At 42.2% G+C, this 23,528-nt stretch overlaps 1 protein-coding gene across 1 annotated transcript in view; it reads left to right on the top strand.

Moving 5' to 3' along the window:
• LOC126278432 (two pore potassium channel protein sup-9) overlaps positions 1-23,528 on the top strand; it is a 1,195,629-nt gene that overhangs the window by 232,606 nt on the left and 939,495 nt on the right. Inside the window, exon 2 of the mRNA XM_049978547.1 lies at positions 11,717-11,770. The gene's annotated coding sequence lies outside the window, so the exon portion shown is untranslated. The remainder of the gene's footprint in view (positions 1-11,716; positions 11,771-23,528) is intronic.

Consider the following 23,528-nt stretch of genomic DNA (forward strand, 5'->3'; position numbering starts at 1 on the left):
CCTCGACTCTAATAACTGCCATCTGGTTTCTGTACAAATTGTAAATAGCCTTACGCTCCATGTATTTCATCCCTGCCACCTTCAGAATTTGAAAGAGAGTATTCCAGTTAACATTGTCAAAAGCTTTCTCTAAGTCTACAAATGCTAGAAATGTAGGTTTGCCTTTTCTTAATCTTTCTTCTAAGATAAGTCGTAAGGTTAGTATTGCCTAAAGTGTTCAAACATTTCTGCGGAATCCAAACTGATCTTCCCCAAGGTCCGCTTCTTCCAGTTTTTCCATTAGTCTGTAAAGAATTCGCGTTAGTATTTTGCAGCTGTGACTTATTAAACTGATAGTTCGGTAATTTTCACATCTGTAAACACCTGCTTTCTTTGGGATTGGAATTATTATATTCTTCTTGAAGTCTGAGTGTATTTCGCCTGTCTCATACATTTTGCTCACCAGATGGTAGAATTTTGTCAGGACTGGCTCTCCCAAGGCCTTCAGTAGTTCTAATGGAATTTTGTCTACTCCCAGTGCCTTGTTTCGACTCAGGTCTTTCATTGCTCTGTCAAACTCTTCACGCAGTATCTTATCTGCCATTTCGTCTTCGTCTACATCCTCTTCCATTTCCATAATATCGTCCTCAATTACATCACCCTTCTTTAAACCCTCTATATACTCCTTCCACCTTTCCGCCTTTCCTTCTTTGCTTAGAACTGGGTTTCCATTTGAGCTCTTGATATTCATACAAGTGGCTCTCTTTTCTCCAAAGGTCTCTTTAATTTTCCTGTAGGCAATATCTATCTTACCCCTAGTGAGATACGCCTCAGGTACTGAATAGAATTGGGGAGAAGAGGAGTTTGTGGCACAACTTGACTATAAGAAGGGATCGGGTGGTAGGGCATGTGTTGAGGCATCAAGGGATACTTCTTCTATTCTTTCCCATACCTGTCCTTTCCGCTCTGCTCATTTAATTTTTTATATCCTTGCGCAGCACCACGTTTGAAATGCATACAAATCTCTAATTTCTTAAGTTTCACCATGATCATTTTCTTATGACGATCTTTCCTAGCTATCAGGAACATCTTCGAAAGGCTATTAGATCACCGACAAACTTTAAACATATCTTCTAACTTCTTTCTTAATGTATACTTGTTTTCTTTATCTTTCCATTTTGCATATTATTCAATTTTATGTGAACTTCATTCAACTCAGTTTTTAAATATATTCCCTCATACGTTGTCAGAATGTTTCTCTAGGTAATATATTAGAATGGCTTTCTACTATTCCCTTACCCTCTCTCCCCTTACTAACTGCAAAGATGAGAACGACTTCTTCATTACCTCTACATTGTGGATGACAGCTAAATGAGTCTTGATATGAAATGAAATGGCACCACAAACCATAACTTCTAGATGTCGGATCGTATAGTGGGTGAGGGTCAGGTTGGTATCCCACAGCTATCTGGGGTATCTCCAGACAGGTCTTTCTTGATCATCAGGGCCTGAAATGAATTGTCTTGAGTCCCGCTCCAAACTGAGCCCCAATTCCCCATGCTGATCCTAGTGGTGTGGCCACTTGCGATAGATTTTTTGATTGAGGATCCATGGAGCGAACAGTCTGATCGAAGTGATACCATAGATTCTCGATTGGGTTTAAATCGGTTGGGACGGTGGCCGTGAGCATATGATAAACTCATGCTGTCGCTATTCAAACTAGACACATACACTGCGAGCTAAGTGACATGTTGCATTGTCCTGCATGAAGATGCCATCGTGCGAAGAAGAAAACATATGACATATATGGATGAACATGTCCCCTAGGAACAGATACATACTTATGTAGATCTGGTGTGACTTCCTGAATGACAAGATCTTTCAGGGAATTCCACAAAAACATGGCCCAGATCACAATGCCCCTTCCGCCAGCCTGGACGATCCCAACAATTATTGCAGGGCATTTGATTTCAGACGATTCACGTTGTATAACTCGACAGCCATCTGTTCGCTGGAACATAAAAGTGATTCATCTGAAACGTCCACCTTTCGATACTCAGTGGGGTCCAGTTTCGGTACTGCCGTGGAAATTCCAGCCTTTTTGGCCAATGAACAGTAGTCACCTTGGGTGTATGAACAACGCACCTGGAGCAGAGGCCCATGCACAGCAACGTCTACATCTACATTTACATTTATACTCCGCAGGTCACCCAAGGTGTGTGGCGGATGGCACTTTACGTGCCACTGTCATTACCTCCCTTTCCTGTTCCTGTCGCGTATGGTTTGCGGGAAGAACGACTGCCGGAAAGCTCCCGTGCGCTCTCGAATCTCTCTAATTTTACATTCGTGATCTCCTCGTGATCTACCTGGGAGACTGCATCTAATATTTTCTGCGTCTCATGAACAAATAAAGCGCTGTTTCCGGAATCCATGTTGATTCCTACGGAGTTGATTCTGGGTTTCCAGAAATGACGTGATACGCGAGCAAAAAACAGGTTCTAAAATTATGTATCAGATCGATGTCAGGGATGTAGGCCTATAGTTTTGCGCCTCTGCTCGACGACCTTTCTTGAAAACTGGAACTACCTGAATGGTTGTTGACCATACACTGTAGGTAGCCCCGTGATTAATCTGGGTGCTCATTTGCTCAACAGTTGCATGTTTACTATCCGAGAAACATCTCTGCAACCGTCGTTAACCCCTGTCATCTATGCCCCATGGTGAACCACATTTGCCTTGGCGCCAGTTGCTGACAGCGCTATTTTGACATCTACAGTCAATTTTAAAGACAGCGGCTTACGAACAGTTTACAGATCTAGTCACCGTGGAAATGCCGCCACCATTGGCCCGAAAGCCAGTAATAATTCTGTTTTGAATGTCAGATAAATTGCTCCATCTCTATATTACGACAACGACGACACTGTTTTCCTCATCCCCTCGTCACCTGTTATATATCATCCAGTGTTAGTGCTGTCACCTGCTGTCTGTAAGTGGTTACTGCACGCTGACGTCGAACACAGACGATGTTCAAGCTAATGTGACTGGAGCATGTATAACGGCCACACACTAAAATGCTCATTGCAGCATCAGTGCACTCGATACCATGGGTGTTTGAAAAGGAAACAGACTACTAATCTGCTCACACGACACACCTGCAGTGAGCTGGTGTCCAGTTTCCCTGTTGTTCAGCCCATTGAAAACATGCATCTTTATGAATTGCTAGAATAATGATCTTTAGTGAAGTACCCAACTAAAAATGTCGTCTGCATGTAGTTCTCTAAGTAATAGCAAGATGTGGCGTGTAACAAACATTGTCAGTCCAATTATTATTTTTCATCATGATCTCTGTGTTCCACAGAACTGCATTTGGTATGTGTGGTTTATGACTTTTTTACATGATGAAATATTGTGCAGAATGTTCTTATAACTTCATGTGTAACATGTAGGAACTTGTACCCAAGGGCCTGTAATGGAGGCGATGGAAATGAGTGAGAGAGATGGATTGGGATGCCACAAATTCCGAGTGCATCAACCAGGCTGTGTCAGTGATTCTGGTGAGCAGCCCTCAGCGGATCGTATCTGGCTGCAGCACTCTCCTCTTTCCACTTAGGGTGAGACAGGAGAGCGCTGGTTCGCAAAACACCTGACCTGGGCCGGCGACAATCCGTTGTGAAGATGGCCAGTTGGCGGAAAGTAGGCGAAAGAAGCCATTTAAGAGAGACTGCTGTAATCTGAGCCTTTGTGCAGATGGTGAGAAGGTCATATAACTTCGTGCAGTCTCATGTTAGAAGCTGGGACAATAAAGACGTAGCGGCTGGTGCATATGTTTAGCGAAAGCAAGACTGGAACCCTCCGGAGGACAGAAAGTTGTCAGGTTCTTTTAATGAGCGGCAAAAACGTGTATATATTTCATGAGCATGAATGTATGGAAGCTTAACAACCTTCTTTCAGAAATTGGAAAGATTAGATCTCTCCATAAATGAGACGTAGATTTTCTCTCTCTCTCTCTCTCTCTCTCTCTCTCCCTCTCTTTTTTTTTTTTTTTTTTTGCTCAATTATGGACATGCTTACAACGACGACTCCCTAGTCTAAAATCTCCTCCTTTTTTCAGACAAGAGAGGTTTTCAGTCGCTGATTGGCTCCTCTCAGGATATGCAAAGTGAAGGCTTTCTCACCCAGTGTGGGAACCCTGGTGCTGTGTCTGGATTGGCTACCAGGCCATCAGAACAGTAAAGACTGGAGATTCAATGAGTAGACGATGTGGGGTCTCCCATACCGAAGCTTGATGGAAATGATGGTGATTCTTTGCTTCTACTTCTTATAGTCCTCTCCTGGAGGAAAACTTCAGGTCATTCCCTAATGGGTGAGACTAGTGGTCTGTGTCTTGTGGTGGGCTAACAGCCAGTGGTAATTTTCAGCTGTACTGACAGTGGAACTGCATATTATCTTGGATACAACATGTGTATGAGGATGAACTTACTCGCCCTGAGTCAGCCGTCTGGCATGAGACAATTCCAGCATGCATCGTCGTGGCTGTGAGTCAAATTGGTCTGGCCAGACCAGCGAACAGGTGCACCTCACGCTGAAATATGCCGGGATTTGAGGCCTCTGACAGGGAAGCTTCCCGCGTTCTGATAATCAGAACGCCAGACCCCGTACTTTGCAAATTTTCATGGACGCGTCAGAACATTACAGCTGCCGCAGCACGCCTCTCCTCGCCCACAGCGCGCCGTTTTCTGCTGCTGCCTGAATCAAGGGTAAAATACTGCGGCACCGGCGCAGGGCTATTAAATAATATAGGCAGCTCCCTGTTCTTAGGTGAAACATAGTTTGTGGTATACTTAGTCGTAATGGATTCCATTTCAATAGAGTGGATTCACGTAAACGTAGTCAGATTGCGTTGTAAGAAGGATTAATTCAGGGGAGAATATGTATAGTTCCACCATAAAGTAAGCTTTGCCAATCAAACACCATTCCGTCTCTGATTTTTTATCATTCTCGTGTAAGAGTTATAAGATAGTTGTAGTTACAAAAGGATCAGTAAAACTTGTTATTATATTGTAAACTTAAACACGCCACTCTTATCATTCATACTCCTTCAACTATTCACTGTTTTATTTTATTGTGGTGGTGCATGGGTACACCAGCAATTTAAGGTTCAGTCTTATTAAATTAATTAATCTGACTATTTATTTGTATTCTGAAAGTAACCGTAAGTTCACTAATTCATATACAGGGTGAGTCAAAAACAGGAAAAATATGTTATGGAAATTGTCAATCACTGAGCTACAAACCTAAATTTTTTTCCGCATGTTCCTATGTCAATAAATGACAATGCAACTGAATGGTAAAACTCTGGAGATATCAGGTGGAATTTTGGGTGTTACTGCACGCCGACTTTGGCCAAGGGGACAGTCAGGCAACATGGCACAACATTCAAGTGTTGTAGGTAGTCTGACCGCTCACGAGAAGGCGAAGCATGCGGCATCAAGCGACGGTCTGCGTGACTCTGCGAGAAATGACAGCGCTCACGTCAATCTCGTACCGGTTACGCTGACCGGTATTATGTATCGTGGCTAGATGGCATAGGGAAAGGAAAGTGAGGAGGGGCTGCAATACTGTGCATGCATTGTGGTATCGATAGCAACAATGCCACGGAATAGTTTCTCAAGTTGGCACTACGAGAGACACAGACGACAGCGCCCTCTGGCCGGTGCTGTCGAGGTCTACGAGCTACGCGACTGCTTCAGCACAATTTCATTAGGTGCAGCCAGCGAGGACACTTCGGTTCAGCATCGCACCTACGTACAAAGTTATTTAATCGTTTATCACCTTGTTTTTGCACCAGTAAACCACGTTCTTGCAGTACCGACTTGTATTACCTTTCCCCGTTCCTATCCACGCGCCGCCTCCCAGGTGGGATACAAAATGCATAATTTGGTTTTGTGTCCCAGCCTTAGTTTTAAGAAACGAGTACATAGATGCAGAATACAAAATACAACTACACAGGTCTGTGGCAGTTAATACAAACGAATACAATACAGCTGTACAAATCGAAAATAACATAGAAACACACGACCAGAAGCTGCAGTGGCGGTTTATAAGTCCGAAATGACGGCCACGATGTGTGTGGCAAAGTTGAACTCTTCGCAGGAAGGACTGCTGAACACGATTAAACATGTCCTGTATCTCTTTCCGTAGTATCACTGCCATGTTACATTCTGCGTTAAAGGGTTTTGACATTAACAACCTCTCCTTTATAAATCGCAGATCTCACATGGCCCCACAAAAAGAAATCCAATGGATTCCGGTCTGGAGATCTTGCTGGCCATGCTGCAGGGCCTCCACGACCGATACATTTCGAAGGGAAGGTATCGTCCGGACGGCATCGCACAGTGCCGCTGAAGTGAGCGGGGGAACCATCTTGCATGTACCACAGGTTCATACGAGAGGCCAAACTAAATTGCAGTGGTTGCATTTCCAAAATATTCTTCAAATGGCTCAGAGCTCTATGGGACTTAACATCTGAAGCCATCAATCCCCTTGAATTTAGAACAACTTAAATCTAATTAAGGACATCACACACATCCATGCCCGAGGCAGGATTTGAACCTGCGACCGTAGCTGTCACATAGTTCCAGACTCTTTCAACAATTCCGGTAATGTAGCACCCAGGAAACGCAGATACAGCTCTCCTGCAAGCCTTTGTGGTAGCACATGTGGCCCTCTGAGATAGTAATCAATAATATCACACTAGATATTGACACCGCATCGTTGTTGGTACCCTCGTATCACTGTGCAGTGGGAGTTTTCTTCCGCCCACTTGTGCTAATTATGCGAATTCACTATACCTCCTTCGTGAAACAGGCCTCGTCGGTGAACAGTATTGTTCGTGAGAAGTGCTGGTCGTGAGTCTGACGCCGTAGGATAAAGTTGCATAAGTCCAACCTCCTCTGGTAATCTTCCGGCAATAATGCCTGCACCTTCTGCATACGAAAGGGATGGTAATGGTTTCTATGGAGTACTTGCATAACAGTAGATTGTGACATTCCGACCGCAGTGGCGATAGACCTGGTGCTTATTGTTAGGTCCTCCGCAGTAGTTTGTAACACTTTTCCTACGTCATCCGCACTGTACATCGATGGTTGGCCAGGACCACTAAATCCTGGAGATGTTACACATGCACCATACTCCCTCAAGCGCCTCTCCACAAAGTAAAACGTTTTTGCGGATGGAAGGTGCCGGCTAGGAAACCTCTCGTATTACAGTTGCCTTGCAACGTCAGCTCTTCAATTTGCAAGCCACTAGGTGAGGCGCATGTTGGCGTATTCCTCGTTTGTGAAGCTTGCCATGGTACTGTAGTAACACTGCAACACGGCCGTTAGCAGCTGTCGACACGGCGACTATCGGGCAGAGTGAGCAGCGCACAGGTGTTGTAAACACGTCATGTACGTCGCGGTTTTACTTCCGCCGTTGAGCACTCTTTCCGCTTACAGGACACACATTCGCTCCTAACATGGGACTGTACACTCCGATTCTGTCGAAAACGTGTGATTCACAATTCCTAATACAGTTTCACATACATTACGATGGGATTTGTTTCTCTCGTATCTTTCAAACGCTGACAGATATACATCAGCTCATTGGTGTCATGCGTTGTATCTATTCGTGAGGCTCGTCGGCATCTCGTTCAATGGTTAACAGGTGTTGTTGGTTTACGTACACAGTAAACCGAGAAGAACAAAATTAACATTGGAGATTCACGTGTTACGCAAAGCAGCATGCGGTCCTCGACATATTTTTCCCCATTTATGTCTCACCCTGTATAAAAATAAAGGGTATAGCTGACGATTGGAAGGTTATTGGGGAGATAATACTTTCCTTTATGCAAAAATAATAACATTTAGCATTACTCAATCATATATTTATGATTAAAGCAAGCGAAAGCTTGGAGCAGTCGGTCGGAAACATTTTGAGAGTGCACTGCATTCAGAGACAGCAGCAATTCCTATCGGAATTGAAACCGATTGTTATTGTCCAGGCATGACACTCTTCTCTGGTCACTGTTGGGTATGATCTTGTTGCTGTGGCCTTACATCGCGCTGCATGATAGTGAATGGAACACCATTCCTTGTAGATACATTGAGCACTCAGCGTTGATACACAAGCAAATTGGGCAAATTCATTCAGGGTGTGGACTAAACACGATTTAAGCATTCTGTCACGTCTCTAACTCCATGTAGTTTACTGCACTGATTCCACAGAACCAGTTGTCGCATACACACCGCTTTGCTGCAACTACTGACATCAGCGATAGAGGACAACATGGCCACCTGGCACCAGTTCTACGCCATCCACTAAGCAACCCGCGTGCTGCTTCTAGAAAGAGTGGGAGTGGTGCCACTGATATTTGCAACACCTTATGCCGAAGGGTCTTAGTCATTCCAACCTAGTTTGCAGAAAATTTATAAAAAGGAAGTTATACTTAAACTATTCTTTTCTTCTGAAAGAATATCTTTAATTCACAAGATTGGTGTGAATTTCAGTGTTGGTTTCACGTTGTGAAAAAATATAAATTGTGCATGTAAGAAAAGTTTCAACTTTTATGACTAAGGTCCTTTTAGCACGTCTCAAGATTTTGTATGTTAGATGTGGTATCACAGATCGGTATCACAGCCACTGGCATCTCACAATTGGCAGCCGAAATGCGCGTTTCAAACAGCGCCGATCGCGATCACGCTGCGTCCCAGTGGATCCAATGAAGCGCGCCCGCTGAGCCACGTCTTCAGCAGCTCCAACTATGAGTTTCCTCTGCCACTGCGATATAGGATGGCCGGCGGCATCTCCATAAGCCAGTTTCAGTCACAGTCTTTGACAGTTGTAGCCTTAGACAGTTCTGCCATGCGTTAGTAGTGGGAGCCTTGCACCGCATGGTGTGGTTTAGTTTGTTTCTTGTAATAGCTGGACGTTACTGTGTTTGTTATTTTGTAAAGTTCCTTCGCAACGTTTATAGGAAGCTATAAGTTAAATAAAACTTTATTTTGCTGTATTTACGATTTCCTCAATCATTTCTGCTCCTGTCCAGGTTCCCTACAACGATAATTGTGACACCATTGTGTAACCAACTTCTGCTTATCCACTGTATAGGAAGTAAACCACAACGGTAGGTAGTGTTTTTCTCTTAGTCAATTCGTTCAACGGTGACTTTAATAATAACTACCTATCACAAACTCCAGCCACAGTAAATTTTTGAATTTTGCTGAAAATGTTTTTCTAAGTAGTGTATCCTATAGAACCTTTCACACTTTGCAAGTTCCCTTTTGATTATACTGAAGCTCTTGACACAGGAGAGAAAGGAATGAGCTCTGACAGGGAGAAAGTATGCAGTTCTCTCAAAAAGATTACAATCACTCAACGCCAATATTATTTTCGATACAACAAGACTTTTGTTCTCGGAATATAAGTGTAACTCAATGACTAATGGAAGAGCGTCTTCCAGAAATTTATAAAGGAGTGCATTCTTTGCTGGATCCTTGTTTTCCATTGCCCTCGTGACATACAAACATGTGCATTATTTTTTTAATGTCATGAATACAAATATGACAGTTGTCGACCTTCAGAGAAAAAATTTATTGCTGACAGGAAACTGTGGAATTTGGATATTTTGCATGTAGCCAAAACTAATTGCAAATACATGAGGCTCTTCTACCCTTTTAGCTTCTTCTGTGAGATGATTATAAAACTTTTTGTCCCCTTCTGTTGCGAACCAGTGGTTCTTCAGCAGTGCATTGCTTTTCAATATCGTTAAGGCAAAGTTTTCTCATTTTCACCTTCAGCTGTTCATAAGTGCAACAGCAGTCTATTTGAGAGCGTCTGAAATGCAAACTGAAATGTTCCTTGAAAAATGTTGCATAAAGTGATCTTTATCTGGGGATGATTTGCCTTCATCAACAGCTTCTCTTGTTTCTGCTGGAAGGGTTTCTTTGACTTTCTAGAGCAGCTGAATTCCTTACATCACATAACATAAATTCTGCAGTATGTTTCCTACTACACTACTGTCCATTAAAATTGCTACACCAATAATAAATGCAGATGATAAACAGGTATTCATTGGACAAATATATTATACTAGAACTGACATGTGATTACATTTTCACGCAATTTGGGTGCATAGATCTTGAGAAATCAGTAGCCAGAACAACCACCTCTGGCCGTAATAACAGCTTTGATACGCCTGTGCATTGAGACAAACACAGCTTGGATGACGTGTACAGGTACAGCTTCAACACGATACCACAGTTCATGGAGACTGGCTTATTGTGACGAGCCAGTTGCTCGGCCACCATTGACCAGACGTTATCAATTGGTGAGAGATCTGGAGAATGTGCTGGCCCGGGCAAAAGTCGAACATTTTCTGCATCCAGAAAGGCCCGTACAGGACCTGCAACATGCGGTCGTGCATTATCCTGCTGAAATGTAGGGTTTCGCAGGGATCGGTTGAAGGGTAGAGCCACGGGTCGTAACACATCTGAAATATAACGTCCACTGCTCAATGTACCGTCAATGTGAACAAGAGGTGACCGAGACGTGTAACCAAGGCACCCCATACCATCACACTGGGTGACACGCCAGTATGGCGATGACGAATACACGCTTCCAATGTGCGTTCACCGCGATTTCTCCAATCACGGATGTGACCATCATGATGTTGTAAACAGAACCTGGATTCATCCGAAATAATGTTGTTGAGTACACCATGGTAGGCGCTCATGCCTGTTATGCAGCGTCAGGGGTAACCACAGCCATGGTCTCCGTGCTGATAGTCCATGCTGCTGCAAACGTCGTCGAATTGTCCGTGCAGATTGTTTTTGTCTTGAAAACGTCCCCACCTGTTGACTCAGGGATCGAGACTTGGCTGCACGATCCGTTACAGCCATGCGGATAAGATGCCTGTCATCTCGAGTGTTAGTGATACGAGGCCGTTGGGATCCAGCACGGCGTTCCGTATTACCCTCCTGAACCCACAGATTCCATATTCTGCTAACAGTCATTGTATCTCTACCTACGCGAGCACTAATGTCGCGATACGATGCCGCAATCGCGATAGGCTGCAATCCGACCTTTATCAAAGTGGGAAACGTGATGGTACGGATTCCTAATCCTTACGCGAGGCATCACAACAACGTTTCACCAGGCAACGCCGGTCAACTGCTGTTTGTGTATGAGTAATTGGATGAAAACTTTCCTCATGTCAGCACGTTGTAGGTGTCACCACCGGCGCCTACCTTGTGTGAATGTTATCGAAAGCTAATCATTTGCATATCACAACATCTTCTTATTGTCGGTTTCATTTCGCGTCTGTAGCACGTCATTTTCGTGGTGTAGCAATTTTAATCGCCAGTAGTGTATAATGAAGCATCTGACTGAGTGCCTTCTAGCATTAAAAGATGCGGATACCCTTCACCAATACGTCTCTGTGCTTAACTCCATTTCGGTTACTCCTTGACTGAGACCGTTTTAGCACGTGGCGATTAATTTTTTCTGCTGGGCTTGTAAACTGCTGTCTCTTAAACTGGCGTTGCAAAAATCATATTTTGCATCTGCATATGGAAATAATTGGACTCGCCAGTACTGCACCATATACTGTCTAAACTTCATATATTGGCTGGCTTACGTTAAAGAGATTTGTACCTGCCTGCCTTGCTGTCAGGGCCTAACAGATGTCTCTGTGTTGCAGGCCTGAGCGCAGCTGTCCCACTGCAAATGCCACCAGCCGTCTCATCAAGCCAAGGTAAGCAACATAAGCTACTCTGGCTTGCCTATTGTCGAACGGCCACGTGCCTTTCAGTGTTCCAACCTCCCATTATTATATGCTCCTTGTTCACTGTTCATACTAAAGGTTTTTATAAATAATGACGATCTTCGATTGCATTTCTTTACTGCCGCATTGGAGCGTTGGAGCAAAGCACCACCATGGTTTCTAGGTGACGTCTGGGATAATTTTAGACTTGACACGGTGCAGCAAACTGTTGACTAAGGACTGTGTTCTATGCAGAATTTTTTATCATTTTAATCCTTACTCAACAGACTTCTGTGGAGACAGAGCAGTTACAGCAATAGTTATAACAAATGACCTACGGAATATTTGTTCTTGAAATTTTTTATAAGTTCTCAAAACCTTACTTTTTTAAGTTTTATGTAGCATGTGATCAAAAATAGGATCAAGAAAACTTTAATATCAAAAAAGTGAGAAACATTACTGCTTTTAAAAGAATCATAACTTTTACATGTTATCATAAAAGTAGCTAATAATGTAATTGAGTTTACTCAAGATACAGCCTACAATAAAAAAAATAGTATGTTACTGAACTATCAAAAATGTTCTTATTTTGAAAGACAAAAGGAATATTGCCAAAAAGGAAAAATCCTTTTATTACCCAAATAAGCATAGTTTGTGTTGTTTAAACATAATATTCATATGATTTTGATTATATAATATAAGAAACATCCTCGTAATAACGAAACGAAAGAGTTTTAATCAATGTGACATATATATAGAATTCACAGCTTATACTTCATCTAATTATTTGAATAAAATATTATATATCGTACAATAAAGTTAGTCATGATAAGACATAGTATTCCCACTTGCTTTTTCACTCACATGCCAAAGTATACTTGAAATAAAATACGCTTAAATTTCATACAGTCGACATTATTTGACACACTGGGATGTAGGCAAGCCCTGTCGGATGTGGCCGGCTGCCGTACAAACATTGATGCTTCTATCATGATGTCACAGTTTGTAGGAGTGGTGGTACTTTCCAATGCATAACGGATGACGTCATAGAACCGATTTTCTCAGGTTTACAAAATGTTTCAAATGGCTCTGAGCACTATGGGACTTAACATCTGTGGTCATCAGGCTCCTAGAACTTAAAGCTACTTAAACCTAACTAACCTAAGGACATCTCACACATCCATGCCCGAGGCAGGATTCGAACCTGCGACCGTAGCGGTTACGCGGTTCCAGACTGAAGCGCCTAGAACCGCACGGCCACACCGGCCGGCAGCAGGTTTACACACAAAACTAAAGAAAAGTTGGCTTTGGTTGTGCTATATCCCAGTGTGTCAAATAAAGATTAAATGAACATCATGGGTAATGTAGTATATAATGAAGGGACCAAACAGAGGGACAATACCGGTTGTTCTATCGTTACTCACGACCGTGTCCTTAGAACCCATCTGCCCAGTGATTTTAATATGCAATGCCTGACGAAAAATGAAGAACCCACAAAGTGAGGAGGAAAAGAAATGCAGCTTCATCCTCTGATGGTTTACGTCGCTTTCTTTCCGTGATTACAAAAGTCGAGTGGAATTTACAAAGAACTTGGCATTGTGAATCGACTTACTAGCGTGACGTACACGCTGATTCTGTTGGAACTGGTATCATAAAGCCATCGTATCTTCTACTGAGCAACCTGGCCCACAACTATTGTAATTGGTCCTTGGTACCCTTGATACTGGCACTGTACGGAGTTGATGACCGAACCGGTCCCTCCCATTTCCTGTCGGAGACAGATCTGGGGGTTTTGCTGGCCACTGGAGAACCTCAGCATCATGTAGACGGTTCAAAGAGTCACTTGACACATGTGGATATGCTTTGTCTTACTGAAAAATGGTAACACGATACTGTCCCATGAGAGGTAACAAATAACGAGGACACAGAATAAATGCGATGTACCGTTGTGCCGTCAGAGTTTCCTCCCTCACAGGCAGCCACGACCTGAAGTAGTACCAGATGGCTCAGCACACCACAACGCTAAGAGCAACACCGCTGTCCCTTTACAAAGCGTTGGAAAAATGTGACCTCTCACCAGGCCACCACCAAACTCGCCGACGATGGCCTTCTCAAGCGCTGCAAAACGGCGATTAATCGCTGAACACAATTCGGCATTCTCAGTCCATGCTTCCAGTCGACTTACCACTGCAAACGCGTATGTAGTGGTGTCAAGGACAGCGTAAGCCTGGAGCTCTACTGCACTGGCTCCTTACTTAGCTTGCATTTATCGCGAATCTCTTGCCCAACGTAAAGTTCCGAGCGACTGGAAAAAAGCGCAGGTGACGCCTGTGTATAAGAAGGGTAGAAGGACGGATCCTCAAAATTACAGAACAATATCCTTAACATTGGTTTGTTGCAGGATTCTCGAACATATTCTCAGTTCGAATATAATGAATTTTCCTTGAGATAGAGATGTTGCAGTCCATGCATCAACACGGCTTTAGAAAGCATCGCTCCTGAGAAACGCAACTCGGCCTTTTTTCACATTATATCTTGCGAACCATGGATGAAGGCTATCAGACGGATGTCATATTCCTTGACTTTCGGAAAGCGTTTGACTCGGTGCTCCACTCCCGAGTCCTAACTGAGGTACGAGCATATGGAATTGATTCCCAAGTATGTTAGTGACTCGAAGACTTCTTAAGTAATAGATCCCAGTACGTTGATCTCGATGGTGAGTGTTCATCGGAGGTGAGGGTATCATCTGCAGTGTCTCAGGGAAGTGTGGTAGGTCCGCTGTTGTTTTCTATCCACGCAAATGATCTTTTGGATAGAGTGGATGGCAATGTGATGCTGTGGTGTAGGGGAAAGAGTCGTCGTTGAGTGACTGAAGGAAAATACAAGATGACTTGGATGACTTGTGATTGGTGTGAAGAATGGCAGCTGCCTCTAAATATAGATAAATGTAAGTTTTTGCAGATGAATAAAAAAAGAATCCTGTAATGTTTGAATACTCTATTAGTTGTGTAGCGCTTGACACAGTCACGCCGATTTAATATTTGGGCATAACATTGCAGAGCGATATGAAGTGGGACAAGCAAGTAATGGCAGTTGTGGGGAAGGCGGATAGTCGTCTTCGGTTCTTTGGTAGAATTTTGGGAAGATGTGGTTCATCAGTAAAGGAGACCGCTAACAAAACACTAATACGACCTATTCTTGAGCACTGTTCGGGCGTTTGGGATCCCTGTCAGGTCGAATTGAGGGAGGACATAGAAGCAATTCAGAGGCGGGCTGCTAGATTCGCTACTGGTATGTTTGATCATCATGCGAGTGTTACGGAAATGCTTCAAGAACTCGGGTGGGAGTCTCTAGAGGAAAGGAGGCGTTCTTTTCGTGAATCGCTACTGAGGAAATTTAGAAAACCAGCATTTGAGGCTGACTGCAGTACAATTTTACTGCCGCCAACTTACATTTCGCGGAAAGACCACAAAGATAAGGTAAGAGAATTAGGGCTCGTAGAGAGGCATATAGATAGTCATTTTTCCCTCGTTCTGTTTGGGAGTGGAACAGGGAGAGAAGATGCTAGTTGTGGCACGAGGTACCCTCCGCCAGGCACCGTTTGTCGAATTACGGAGTATGTATGTAGAGGTAGATGTACATGGAGATGTAGAACTGTAATTCCCTTCTGCAAGGCAGCTAGTCTACGACCAATGATGTAGGATGACAGAATCTGATGCGCAAGTCTACTATTTATTCTCATACTGAAGGCGCAGACGTTACGAGGTTACGATGGGCTTGGTGCACAAGAGGGCGAACTTTCATTGTGACGGTGAGACTTGGTAGAACGAAGCCTTGACGGCGAGAATGCCTGGCCTCACGTTCCCATGCAGTCCAACATCGGGTCAGTGTTACGTACGCATCTGGAGAATTGCAACTCTAATCATTTAGGCTAGATACCGGTAGTTTCTACATGTACGAAGCTGCACTGACATTCGACAATGTCCTCTGCGTGCTTCACTCTTTTTGGCAGGTAGTGTGTTTCATGCTGAACTCTAAGTGACACTTGAAGATGTGGGTTTGATGAAATGTGATCATTGCTTGGAATTTCTGATCAGCTCCGATTCATTAAAAGCTGTGCGTACTATCCTGCACATGCTCCCGGAATATAAGACCGCCCAGAACACCAGGACACCCTTCTCCAGTTGCAAAGACCAGATGTGGAAGTATCATTCTGCCTGGTACCTGACACGTTGGAGTTCGTGTAAATGAGTTAGCCGATGCCGCAGCCAACGAGGGATGTATCCAATCGAGTGTAGTTCAGTGTCAAATCGCTCTGCCTGCCATATTATCACTGCTGAGGTGTCCGGCCCAGGTAGCTGAGTGGTCAGCGCGACAGAACGTCAATCCTAAGGGCCCGAGCTCGATTCCGGGCTGGGTCGGAGATTTTCTTCGCTCAGGAACTGGGTGTCGTGTCGTCCTAATCATCATCATTTCATCTCCATCGACGAGCAGGTCACTAAAGTGGCGTCAGGTCGAAAGACTTGCACCCGGCGAATGGTCTACTCGACGGGAGGCCCACATTTTAATTGAATGCATTGTATATCACGACAAAATGGCCAAAGCTGTTTCATTAGAATACCTCCCCTCCATTTCGCACGTGTTTTAAGATTATTTTTTATGATCTTTTACCTAAAGCCATATACGGACTTTCTGGATTAACCATCACAGATTGTGTTCAAAATGATCACAGGGAACGGCAATACACGCTTCCAATCTTGTAAGGAACGCCTGCTGCAGACGTGCCAGCGTTTCAGCGGAGACGTCCCAGCAGGCTGCAATAATACGTCGTTGCATATCATTGTGTATGGTTGGAATGTCCTTGTAGACAGTGTCTTTCAGCTTTCCCCACAGAAAAAAGTACAGGGGGAATGGGCTGACCAAGGTGCACGTCCCCTGCCTCCAGTCCAATGATTTGGAAAAGATTCGTGAAAACATGCCATAATAATTCGTGCATTATGGGCTGGACAGCCATCATGTTGGTACCAAAGGTTCCTCCCAGTCAGCAGAGGAACGTCTTCTAGCATCCGAGGAAGATGGTCAGTTAGGAATGCTGTGGTACTTGAGTGCGTTCAGTGTTCCATCCATGAAAAACGAGCCTATGAGTTGATGATTCACTATTGCACACTACGCGTTTCACTCCACGGACGCTGACGTTCCACCTTACGAACCCGACGTGAATTGTTAAGAGACCAGTGATGCATATTAGGGCGGTATACCTGGATGTGATCAGTAAATGTGGCTTCATTACTAAACAAAATGCATGATGCGTTTGGAGTATCCTGTTTTAGTGTCCACGTAAAGAAGTTAACACAATTTTCATAATCGTTTCCATGTAGCTCTTGGTGGAGAGAGATGTAACAGAAACGGAACTTATGCTGATGGAGAATGCGTATGGCGTTTGTCTAATTCATGCCACTTCCTCATGCGATTGTTCTGGAGCTAACTTGAGGATCAACTGTAACAGCAGCAAGAGCATTAATTTCCCCCTTCCATCTGCCGTGACTTGTAGAACCGAATTCTTCCAACACTCTCCATACACCAACAGCATGTCGGCTTTTCCGCATTGGTAAATCCCATCGTCCACTTCCGACTTACTGCTTGGACTGTCATACGCTAACTGACTAACAAGACGCAGTGCCTCGAGGAATACACAGGCACACTGTAGGCAAACATGACAACACTGTACCTGGCAACTATGCTGTTTGAATGTCACAAATAAGAGTCCGCATGGAAACTTTTCAAAGTACGATATCTCGTAAACGACTCGTAGTAGAATCCTGCAACAAAAACTATGACATCCGAATTTACCCTACTTTGAGTTTGTTATTGTCAATAGGCATTTTTCCATTTAAAAATTTATGTTTGCACCAAAAATTTATTTTTATGTGTTATTGCAGTCTGTGTACCGGCTAACAATCCATTATGTGAAAACTGCACATCAACAGGACTTTCCATTTCCGCATTATTTGCGGTCCATATTTTAGGTGATTCACGTTGTATAAGTATTCGTTCGACATGATGAGACAATTAAAAAGTAGAGTTTCACCTAATGAGAAATAATACATAACAAAGTAAAATAAAACGAATCCCAATGAATCAAGTAAATGAGTAAAAAATTAAGCAGACAGGAAAATACACTACGTTCTCGAAACTGAAGGAATTATTTCTTTAAGCAGAAATGTATTAATGAATTAAGATATACACCGCAAAGAAATAGCGTAGTGAAGATTACTCAGCCACTGGAGGGCTTCTCTAGATCATACGTAAAATTTAATCTCACCTAGCTTTTTGACTGTCTTCATTTTATGTGTTTCAACGACAGTCATCTCCGATAGTATTTCTAAGCGCGTTGATAACCACGATTTTGTGCAGCTTGAACATGCAGGACTTACCCGAGAGTTAATAAATTACATAAATTTTTAAACATAGTTATAGGAAATGTCAGAGGTCATAAAATGCAATTAAAAATAATAAAAACGGTTTAGAACGCATAAAATATTTAATTTTATATCAGTGACTGATTACGATCAACGACTGATAGTCCTCAGACCATTACGTACTTTGAGGACGATCAGACACTGATCACAACTGGTTATCGTTTTTAAAATAAAATATTTTATCCAGTCTAGACTGTTTTATTATAGTTTTCATAATAAATTGTAGACTGATAAGTGGCAGTTCATGTTCACAAACCGAATTGCCAAGTACCTGTAACAGGATTCTGTACATAGCTTACCGTTTAATGTATTTATACCTATACTTCAAAATTATTGAAATACACTTGTTTCATTACGTTTTTAATAATTTAATATCAATTAATAAGATATTAAAATTAAGAAAGAATATCCTTGTGTCTTTTAGAAATTCATATGCATTAATTAACTGGGCCAAAGTTTTTCGAAGCAGCATTTAATTACTCATTATCACAGTTCTATATTAACAACGAAATACATTAATTACAAATTTCCACAGTATTAAATATTACGCAAAATCAGTTTATATAAAGCACAAGTCTTACACTTTAAATTGGCACTTTAAATTCCGACAAAAAGGTTTTTTTTTAATTGGCTACAGATTCTTAGACCACTTCTTACTTTATAAACCAAAGTAACAGTCACAGCTGTGCTACAATATACTAACCTAAATTGCAGTCTTAATAATAAGAGTTTGGAAGACATAGATTGTGTAGTAGATATCTACAGGTAACTGTAGCCCGATAGTATACTGTCAAATGTAAATAAATTGAAAAGTTTATTCTAGGAGTGATTCCAGAGTAAGGGGGATGCTGCACTTCTCTACGTTTTCGATTTACCCTAAAACTGTGAAACAAATTTTGTCATTTTCTGTTACTAATGTAACAGCCTACGACTAGAATCAGGTGGAGATCAAATATGATCTTTGGTTGTCGTAGTGAGCGAAAACAGTGATTACAGTTTACGCTAACGTCCAAGTGTTTATGAATACATTTTCCTTTCGAATGCGAAATTATTGCTTGGCGTGATACTTGTTTTAAGAGATCGCGGCTAAGTTTTTCTTTTATAGTCATGTTAACCTATTAATTGTTCTGTTTATTTCGATGCCACGTTTCATTGATTGCAGCGAGTTTTACATTAGTATCGCTTTTTTGGATTCTTTTGCTGCTATCGGTTCTTTGCATTGCTATTCGTATTTTTGTGTTGGTATCAGGTGTAGGCTGTCTGTATTGTTAATGAGCGTTTTAAGTTGAAGGGCACAGCTCAAGTGACGTTTTTGATACGAGTTCAAGATTTGTGTCTTTACCAGACTCAAACCAACCATTGTGTTGTCTTTCTCTGGTCGTTTCGTTTTGCATAATTCACTGTTCTCGTGATTTTGCAGTTGTTATTTTAGATTTTAGTTTATCTTACCCAAAATCTGTGCTAGTCATCCGTGGTTGCTTCGTTAGCTTCAGTTACATTATAAGTAGCTTTGAATGATTCTGTGTACTGGGTGGCTATAATTAAAGCGCAGGTTCCCACGGAGATCCTCTGTGGACTGTAAATGCCGCATGGCAACAGGACTTAATAGATATGCTAATGCGTTAATGCGGAACCGATTTACGCTGAAAAAAAAAATAGTTCCAATTTGGCCACCAGGTGCAAATCTGCCACTGTAGAGTATCCCGTCGACGTATCTAATGCTCATATAGAACATATTGTGTAAGTGCCGGTTAATAATAAAATCAACATTGTGCCTTGCTCTCTGATCTTTTCTGATCATGTCCAGTTCCTAATGTATTACATATGGAAAAAAATTCCATACGACGTTCTAGCAATCACAGCGTCAGATTTGCACCTGGTGGCGAAAATTAGAACCCTTTTTTCAGTGAAAATCAGTCCCGCATTAGGACATTAGAATATCTAATACGTTCCGCTGCGATACGATAAGTAAAGCCTTCAGTAGAGCTCTCTCAGCGTTTGTACTTTATAACACCTGTCATTTTCATCATGTCTTTGGTCGTAATGCTGAAATCATTTTTGTGTTGCATTTTGCGGCTTGTCGTAACGTCACTGGTCAAAAATCAACTGATGGTATTGAGGACTCTTGTTTATCCCAAAAACATATCCTTAACTTGTATTATTCAGAGATTTAAATGAACTGTAAAATATAATTAATGACTAGTGCACTCATTTGAAATGAATTAGAAACAGATACCTATAATTGGTAGGGCAAGAGAAGATTCCTGACTTCTAAAGCCAGTTTCGTGCACTGTTTTTGCGCGTCTGGCATTACCAATCGAATAATGACATTTACGTTTCTATGGCAACGCCTCAGTGTTGTCACCGTTCTTGGCAACCGTGGCTTTCAGAAAATGTTCACGGCAGCCATTTGCACGTCATGCTTGAAGACTGGAAACGGCATTACACCTGTCAGAGGTATTCTTTTGCCGGACGGAGTATAGTGACGTGTAACCTCCCGTCTCACCATGATGAGGAAGGTCATACGTTACTGTATGGACTACAAGAGTAACACAATTCGTGGGTCAACTGAAGAAAAGGCTCGTCGGCTTTCAGTTTTATTTTAGTCATAAATATTAATTTGTTTATTTTCGAGCTATGGATAATAGCCTGGTGGAGAAGCGTTATATTCGGAAATAGAAATAAATGATTGTGTTACTAAGAGACAGATATTGTGTACGCTTTTTGTCGCCTCTGATAATTTTAAATCATTTGTGTAGTTGTTCTGAATTATACCTTTGTGTGATAGTGTGTCGTTTCAATTGCTACTCTCTCTGCAGTTGAATCATGTATTGTACTACGTAGGTCAAGTGACGAATAAAGTTCAAGTACTAGCGAAACAAAAAAATTGACGTAAGTAACGCTGGCATCTTGTACCTCAGCTGAACTACGAAGACTGTATCCCATACTTCAGTTGACTTCTAAAGGTCAAGTGAATACAGTATACAAAATTTACGTTTGTCACTTTTTTCACCTTCTCTAATACTAGTATCCTATTCTTACCTAGATAGGTTAACTGAACTATAGAATACAAATTTTAAGTTTGACGCTCTTTTCAACTACGCTAAGCATTCTGTTCTTCAGTTGATACTAGTACTAGCGAAGGCGAAAAATGTGGCATGTGTGAAATTTGTATCTATGTCAACTGAGAGGTACTCCGTGCCAATGTTACATTTTTGCTTTCGCTGTCACTAGTATCCAATCCTTGTGCTGACATATACAGGTCAACTGGAAAACAGGATATTAGGCTTTTCTACTGCGAAAAACGTAGTGTGCATAACATTATTTTCGAAGTATAGATGTACGTGATATACAACCACGATCTGTTTTCTCTGTACAACAACCGTTTGTTTATTAACATTTCTCTATGCTTTTAAAAGTTTCCAATGCATCGTATGTGGTAACTTGTGACGTCATTGGTCAAGGCCGCGGGTTCATCCTATTCTTCAGTATTCCCCGATTCACACAGGAGCCGTTCTGATTCACGAAGACTCCAACGCAGCTCAAAACTCGTTTAAGTCAGATTCAAGAAATTTCATCTCGTTCGATTTTGTCGCACATATTCTCAATATGCAATCTACATATGAGTTTCCCAATTAAAACCGGCTTTTGATTATGGCAAGCTGACTATCAACAAGTATGTACAGGGTGATACTCTGGTTTGTGTCGGGCAGATGTCCCCACGAAAGAATGAGTTGACAGTATAAACCGAATAGCATGAACTTAATATGAATTGATGGTTTATAAATGTATGAAAGGGATAAACAGTACGGTTAGAGAGAAGGGTTGTCTATCGCCTTCTTTGTTTGGTACCATGCGCAAGGCGAAGTCCAGCAGCGCTGCAGCGCCACGTTCGTACGGATGTACACATCACTAATATTACACGTGTACGTAAGGCAGCAGGCAAGAGTTAATATACAAACACAACAGTAACAACAGTGTTTGAAAAGCTCTGTGATACTGTGAAATAGCTATGTTACGCCGGCCTTTGTGACCGAGCTGTGCTAGGCGCTTCCGTCCGGAACCGCGCTGCTGCTACGGTCGCAGGTTCTAATCCTGCCTCGCGCAGGTATACGTGTGATATCCTTAGGTTAGTTAGGTTTAACTAGTTCAAAGTCTAGGGGACTGATGACCTCAGATGTTAAGTCCCATAGTGCTTAAAGCCAGTTGAACCATTAGCTATGTTACATAGAACCCTGATTCCCTGATGGGAAGAGAGAAATTCGGAGTGGAGAGTTGTTTTAGTCATTTTTTAATGTTCACTAAGGCTTGGAATGTTTAGATCGTGGCCCTACAACGCACCAAGCATTAGCTGTCACAAAAAATGTGTGTTTTATTCCTGTCAATAATTTTTCGGCTACCGGACTCCGTTTTTTATAATATCGTGTCACGAAACTTATTTATCGTTCGTTAACTTCCTTTGAATTTACTTAAGTAATATGGTTTCAGGATACCAATCATTGTCGAAGCTGCCTATTGGTACTCAACAAAAAGCAAATATCGGAACGACAGTGACAGTCGCGACAGGTGATCACAGAGCGCTGTCCCTAAAAACGATTTAAAAATGACAAAGCGATCAAATGTGTCCGCTCAGAACTGAATGCGTCGGCATCAGGAGACACCAATAATGTCGCAGCCACAGATCCAGAGGATTCCGAACGTGGTTACAGGCTGTTTATAGTGATGACTGGAGACAAGTTGAACTGTTAACTTAGATTAGCAATGTGTGAATGTGAATAGTAGTTCTTCATGTGCGTGAAATACTGTATGTGATACTTTGCAAAGCCTTTTAAATGTAAACAGGTTTATATGAATGGGTATGATTTGTTCGTACATAGCCAGTAACGTTATTTTCTGCACAACATATTTATCTTCCGCACAAATAATTGGCTGATAACTGTTTAAGGGTTATATTCAAATGAATGGAACTAGATGCCAAAAATTTTCAGTGTTCCTTTCTTCTTCTACTACCCGTAAAGCAACTTTTATGCTCAACTTTGTAGCCGCAACGAAACATGAGCTTAGTTACGTATTAATTGCATCTGGAACAACTCAGTGCACAGAAATACATTAATCAGTCGTAAATATATCTATTTAAAAAGGCAGTTAATTCGCTTGTTGCCTTCATAAGAGGCAGACTTCCCCCCCCCCCCCCCCTCCCCTCCTTTCTGCTCCCCGACCAGACTAACTATGTAAGTGTAGACCAGATACGGCTTGATTTCAAAGAAATA

Source organism: Schistocerca gregaria, chromosome 6, assembly GCF_023897955.1.
Source record: "Schistocerca gregaria isolate iqSchGreg1 chromosome 6, iqSchGreg1.2, whole genome shotgun sequence".
In the NCBI taxonomy this organism is placed as follows: domain Eukaryota; kingdom Metazoa; phylum Arthropoda; class Insecta; order Orthoptera; family Acrididae; genus Schistocerca; species Schistocerca gregaria.